The following is a 7,005-nucleotide window of genomic DNA, read 5'->3' as shown; positions in this document are numbered from 1 at the left end:
TGTAATGTGGGCCATTCACTTGAAGGATTGTATTCTATCGTGAAGATTAAGGATACTGAGAAATGTTTTGATGCTTAGTTTAATATTTTAATGATGTTTAATGTTTCTTTGACTTTATATTATTTCAGGATTGTTCAACCTGAATTGAAATCACTTGCAGTGGGTTTCCATTCAATGGTAATACGATCACTAGGTATGATGAATACATAGAATATAAATTTAAGATATAAATATTCATATCAAAGAATAAAGACCAAATGTAATTAATTTTCAATTATGGGAAAGTTAAAAAAGGAATAAGTAAGGTCCATTATTTTTTGCAATCAATGAAAATAAGAAGAGACAGAGGAAGTGTTACCTAAAAGAGCATTTTAATTGTTATTTCTAGTTCAAATCTATCTGTTAAGAATAAGGAATTACCATATTTTTATTACAGTCTCTCTAACCGAGTCTCTCTCTCTCCTATTCTATGTTAAGAATAAGAAATTATCGTATTTTGGTTACAGTCTAAACCACCGAAAGACAGGTGGTTCTCAAAGTTTCCTTCTTTCAGAAAGTTAAGAATATTTACCCCAGGTAGGCAGAGTGGAGGACCTTCCTTCTAAACTGAAACATTATTTAGGGAAGGCCTAAAGCAGCTTGGGAGGCCTGGGAATCTGGCCAGGCTAAGGTTGTGCAAAACGACGGGAGCTAACATTAACTATGCCACTTCCCACTGCCTGGTCCTGTAAGGCTGGGCAGCTAAGCTTTAGCAGCAGTTAATGCAAAAGGGAATGAGAAGTCAGACTCTAGAACTGGGGATTTTTGATTAAGAGAGGGTTCTGAATAAAGGAAAGCTAAGGAATCGTGTTTCGCTTGGCAAAGAGTAAGAATGTAGACTCTAGAGGCTAAAGGCTTGTTTATAAATATTTAAAGGTGATGAGAAAAATATTTAGGATATTACTATTTTTCTTGTTGCCATTTACCATTTTTAGCACACTGGTGCCTGTTATTGTTAAGTAATATCTAGTCTAATCTTTGTGATTGCACCTTTGTAAGAACTGTAAATGTTATGTGCTTATTCCTGGGAAGTAGAAAAAGGGCATCATTCATCTAGGGATTGGTGCAAAGGACTGATCCTGGCAACCTTTGATAGCAGAAGGAAAAGAAAATGGGAGGGGTTGATTTCTGGAACCTTTGCAAGTAAAGGAAAAAAGTATAACTCTGTGATGGCCAAATTACAATGGATAAGTTGTCCAAGAAGTATATTTGATGAGAAGGTCACAAATCCTCAAAGGTTAGAAAAAAAAAAGAAAGAAATATAAAGGGAATAGGAGGGAGGAGATGGAGATGCTGCAGTGTTCCATTGGTTCTCTTCCTTGTATTCTCTTTTCTGTGTCTCTAATCTAATCTAATCCAGCTTCTGTGTATCCTGGCAGTTCTCTACCTCCAGATTCAATGGAGATACCTCACTCCTAGCAGCTGGGCCACAGAAGCTGAATATAGAATCTGGGTAGTTAGCACTCTTTCTGATATGTGGAAATAATAGTAGGAGCAATATTTTTAGCAATATAAAATAGAAAAAAATGAATTTTACCATTCTAATTATGAGCATCCTATTTTGATGTGCTCAGTATATGGCAGAACGGACTCTAAATGCTTCTACAGGAAAAATACACAGAGCACCAAACTTCCAATTCACAAATAATTGTCTTGAATACAATATATGTGTAAATTGTGGAAGGCCTATAGTGTATTAAACTGAAAAAGTTATTTATAAAATGGGTTATGAGAAGTTTTTAAATTGAAGTAATAAATTGTTGGCATATATTTTTCAGTTTTTAAGGATGGCTGTGATTTTTTGATAACTGCAAATTTCTCACCCATTTTCTTAGTACCAGTTTTCTTTATATTCACTGGCCTCAATTCATTGTCATTCTAAGATTTCTCACTCTCAGAAAATTAAAACCATTAAAAGTAAATGGAATTAGTAAAATTGTGATATAAGCAGAGCGATACTCCATCTCAAAAAAAATTGTGATATATGGATCACTATGATTTTTAGGTGACAAAATAAAAGTATTCATCACAACACAAAAAAAACCCAAAATAGTCATGAATACTTCAGTGACACCATCTGAAGGACAGCTCTCCACTGTCATGTCCCTAAAATTTTGGTTAAGATTACCTATGCTAGGCTGGGTGCGGTGACTCACGCCTGTAATCCCAGCACTTTGAGGGGCCAAAGTGGGTGAATCACCTGAAGTTAGGAGTTCGAGACCCTTCCTATCCATGAGCATGGAAATGTTCTTCCATTTGTTTGTGTCCTCTTTTATTTCGTTGAGCAGTGGTTTGTAGTTCTCCTTGAAAAGGTCCTTCGCATCCCTTGTAAGTTGGATTCCTAGGTATTTTATTCTCTTTGTAGCAATTGTGAATGGGAGTTCACTCATGATTTGGCTCTCTGTTTGTCTGTTATTTGTGTATAGGAATGCTTGTGATTTTTGCATATTGATTTTGTATCCTGAGACTTTGCTAAAGTTGCTTATCAGCTTAAGGAGATTTTGAGCTGAGACAATGGGGTTTTCTAAATGTACAATCATGTCATCTGCAAACAGGGACAATTTGACTTCCTGTTTTCCTAATTTAATACTTTTATTTCTTTCTCTTGCCTGATTGCCCTGGCCAGAACTTCCAACACTATGCTGAATAGGAGTGGTAAGAGGGGGCATCCCTGTCTTGTGCCAGTTTTCAAAGGGAATGCTTCCAGTTTTTGCCCATTCAGTATGATATTGGCTGTGGGTTTGTCATAAATAGCTCTTATTATTTTGAGATATGTTCCATCGTTACCTAGTTTATTGAGAGTTTTGAGCATGAAGGGTTGTTGAATTTTGTCAAAGGCCTTTTCTGCATCTATTGAGATAATCATGTGTTTTTTGTTGCTGGATCTGTTTATGTGATGGATTTCATTTATTGATTTGCGTATGTTGAACCAGCCTTGCATCCCAGGGATGAAGCTGACTTGGTCGTGGTGGATAAGCTTTTTGATGTGCTTCGAGATTTGGTTTGCCAGTATTTTATTGAGGATTTTCGCATCGATGTTCATCAGGGATATTGGCCTAAAATTCTCTTTTTTTGTTGTGTCTCTGCCAGGCTTTGGTATCAGGATAATGCTGGCCTCATAAAATAAGTTAGGGAAGAATCTCTCTTTTTCTGTTGATCGGAATAGTTTCAGAAGGAATGGTACCAGCTCCTCTTTGTACCTCTGGTAGAATTAGGCTGTGAATCTGTCTGGTCTGGACTTTTTTTGGTTGGTAGGCTATTAATTATTGCCTCAATTTCGGAGCCTGTTATTGGTCTATTCAGATATCCAACTTCTTCCTGCTTTAGTCTTGAGACAGTGTATGTGTCCAGGAATTTATATATCTCTTCTAGATTTCCTAGTTTATTTGTGTAGAGGTGTTTATATTCTCTGATGGTGGTTTGTATTTCTGTGCAATCGGTGGTGATATCCCCTTTATCATTTTTTATTGCATCTATTTGATTCTTCTTCTCTACTAGTTGGAAGAGTTTAAATACCTTGAATAATCTGTTGTATTTGTATTTCTAAAGAAAAAAGAATCTTATGCTTAATTTAATAATAACAATTTAATAAACAATATAATACAAGTCATTCCCAGAAACAAAATTTATTTTTAACATTAACATAAAATGATATGTTAATTCTGAGAAATTAGTAATATAACCTTTAAAATATAGGAGCCTAGAGTGAATTCCTAGAATTAGCTAAATATTCTGTTGTCTGTTTACCTAGTACAACGACCTAATTGGGTAATCATCATTGGACTCAAAAAAAAAATGCTAACTCTTTAAAAAGAGACTTTAACAACAGAAAATGGATAGACTTGTTGCAGTTGCTGTAGGTTCTAAATCCAGGTAGGAACTATGGAGATTCTCTAATGTCAGCATGTCTAAATCCAGGTAAGAACCACTGAGATTCTGTAGTATCAATATTTCTTTTATATACAAAATGTTTACAAATTTCAGGGAGAAATGTTTTGATGGTCATGATAAATATATATTTTATGTTCTGTGTTTTCTACACACTTGTGTTCTGAGTCCTTAGTATTTTATCCTAAGATCTAGAAGAGAGGTGTGGAATAGTTATCTAGAAGACTAGGGGAAATATAGGGAAGAGTTATCAGTTATCACTATACACATATATTCTCCAGTGGTACAGCAGGGTGGGAGAAATTATTTAAAGTGGGGGTATCTGAGAAAATATCAAAATGATATTATTTGGAATAAGCCAACTCTTATGACCTAGAGATGAGGGAGGACATTCCAGCTTGAGAAAAATCATACAGCAGGGCAGAGAGCTTTTTTCTTGGAACACTGGTTCCATAAGTCTGCAGGTACTTACAGGTGAATTGAGAAATTGACTAAAAATAAGGGCTGGGTTTGGCTTGTGAAGACCCTCAAACAGGAAGTTTTTTTTAAGGCTGAATAATATTTTATCGTGTGTGTGTGTATGTTGTCTCTATATATATATACACACACCATGTATATTAAAATATATATATACATACATATATATATATAATGTTTTCTTTATTCATTCATCACTAGCCATTTGGGTTTCTTCTACATCTTGCCTATTGTAAATAATGCTGCAATGAACATGAATGTGCAAATAAATATCTCTTCAAGATCTCATTTTGAATTATTTTGAATATACACTCAGAAGAAGGATTAATGGTGCATATAATAATTCTATTTTTTACATTTTGTTGTTTTGGGATTTTTAAGTTTTATGTAGCCCCATTTGTGTATTTTTTATTTCACTGCCTGTGTTTTTGGTATATTTTAAAAGTTATTGCCAAATTCAATGCCCTAAAACTTTCTCCTTCATTTTATTCTGAAGTTTAAGGTCTTACATTTAGGAATTTAATATATTTTGAGTTAATTTTTGCATATAGGATAAGGTAAGGGCCCAACTTCATTGCTTTGCATGTGGGTATTCCATTTTCCTAACACCATTTGTTGAAGAGACTCTCCTTTCCCTATTGTGTAATCTTGGCACCTTGTTGAAAATTGTTTGTATATTCAAAAGATTGTATCTGAGCTCTCTATTCTGTTTCATTGGTTTATATAAATATATATTCATGCCAGTACAACACCATCTTAATTACAGTTACTTTGCAGTATGTTTTGAAATCAGGAGATGTGAAGCATCCAATTGTGTTCTTCAAGATTTTTTTTTTTTTTTAGCCATTCAGGGTGTATTAGGATTTTATATAAATTTTAAATGGGGTTTTCCTATCTTTATATAAAATGTCATTGAAATTTTCATAGAAATTGTGTTAAATCTACACATGGCTTTGGATAGCATGGATTTTTTTTAACAATATTAAGTCTTTCAATCCATGAACACAGAATGTTTTCCCACTTACTAATGTTTTATTTCTTTTATTAGTGTTTTAAATTTTTAATTTTTATGGATACATAGTAGGTATATACATTTATGCAGTACGTGACATATTTTGATACGTTCGTTATTCTTCCTGATGTTCTCACTCCTCCCACCCACAACCCTCCGACAGGCCCCAGTGTGTGTTGTTTCTCCCCATGTGTCCATGTGCTCTCATCATTTAGCTCCCACTTATAAGTGAGGACACGTGGTATTGGTTTTCTGTTCCTGCATTAGTTTGCTGAGAATAATGGGTTGCAACTCCATCCATGTCCCCGCAAAGGATATGACATCATTCCTTTTCCTGGCTGCATAGTATTCCATAGTGTATATGTACCACATTTACTTTATCCAGTCTATCACTGATGGGCATTTAGGTTGATTCCACGTCTTTGCTATTACAAATAGTGCTGCAGTAAACATACACATCTATGTATTTTACAATAGAATGATTTATATTTCTTTGGGTATTTTCCCAATAATGGGATTGCTGGGTCAAATGGTATTTCTGCCTCTAAGTCTTTGAGGAATCACCACAGTGGAACTAATTTACACTTCTGCCAACAGTGTAAAAGTCTCCCTTGTTCTGCACAACCTCACCAGCATTTGTTAGTTTTTGACTTTTTGATAATAGTTATTCTGATGGATGTGAGATGGTATCTCATTGTGGTTTTCATTTGCATTTCTCTAATGATCAGTGATGTTGGACTTTTTTCGTATCCTTTGTTGGTTGCATGTATATATGCTTTTAAGTAGTGTCTGCTCATGTCTTTTGCTCACTTTTTAATGGTTTCTTTTTTCTTGTAAATTTAAGTTCCTTATAGATGTGGGATATTAGAACATTGTCGGATGGATAGATTGCAAATATTTTCTCCCATTCTGCAGGTTGTATGTTTACTCTGTTGATAGTTTCTTTTGCTGTGCAGAAGCTCTTTAGTTTAATTAGATCCCATTTCTCAATTTTTGCTTTTGTTGCAATCACTTTTGGCATCTTCATTACGAAATCTTCCCCTGTGCCTATGTCTTGAATGGTATTGCCCAGGTTTTCATTGAGGGTTTTTATGGTTTTGGGTTTTATATTTAAATATTTAATCCATCTTGACTTAATTTTTGTATAAGGTGTAAGAAAAGATCCAGGTTCAATTTTCTGCATATGGCTAGCCAGTTCTCCCAGCACCATTTATTAAATAGGAAAGCCTTTCCCCATTGCTTATTTTTGTCAGGTTTGTCAAAGATCAGATGGGTGTAGGTGTGCAGTCTTATTTCTTGGTTCTCTATTCTGTTCTGTTGTTCTATGTGCCTATTTTTGTACCAGTATTATTCTATTTTGGTTACTATAGCCTCGTAGTATAATTTGAAGTTGGGAAATGTGATGCATCTAGCTTTGTTCTTTTTGCTTAGGATTGCCTTGGCTATTTTGGCTCCTTTTGGTTCCATATGAATTTTCCAATTTTTTTTTCTAATTCTGTAAAGAGTGTCAATGGCAGTTTAATGTGAATAGCATTGAATCTATAAATTGCTTTGGGCAGTATGGCCATTTTAACAATATTGATTCTTTC

The sequence above is a fragment of the Gorilla gorilla genome, chromosome 10 (assembly GCF_029281585.2).
Source record: "Gorilla gorilla gorilla isolate KB3781 chromosome 10, NHGRI_mGorGor1-v2.1_pri, whole genome shotgun sequence".
NCBI classification, from domain to species: domain Eukaryota; kingdom Metazoa; phylum Chordata; class Mammalia; order Primates; family Hominidae; genus Gorilla; species Gorilla gorilla.
Note: the sequence above shows the minus strand (reverse complement) of the source record.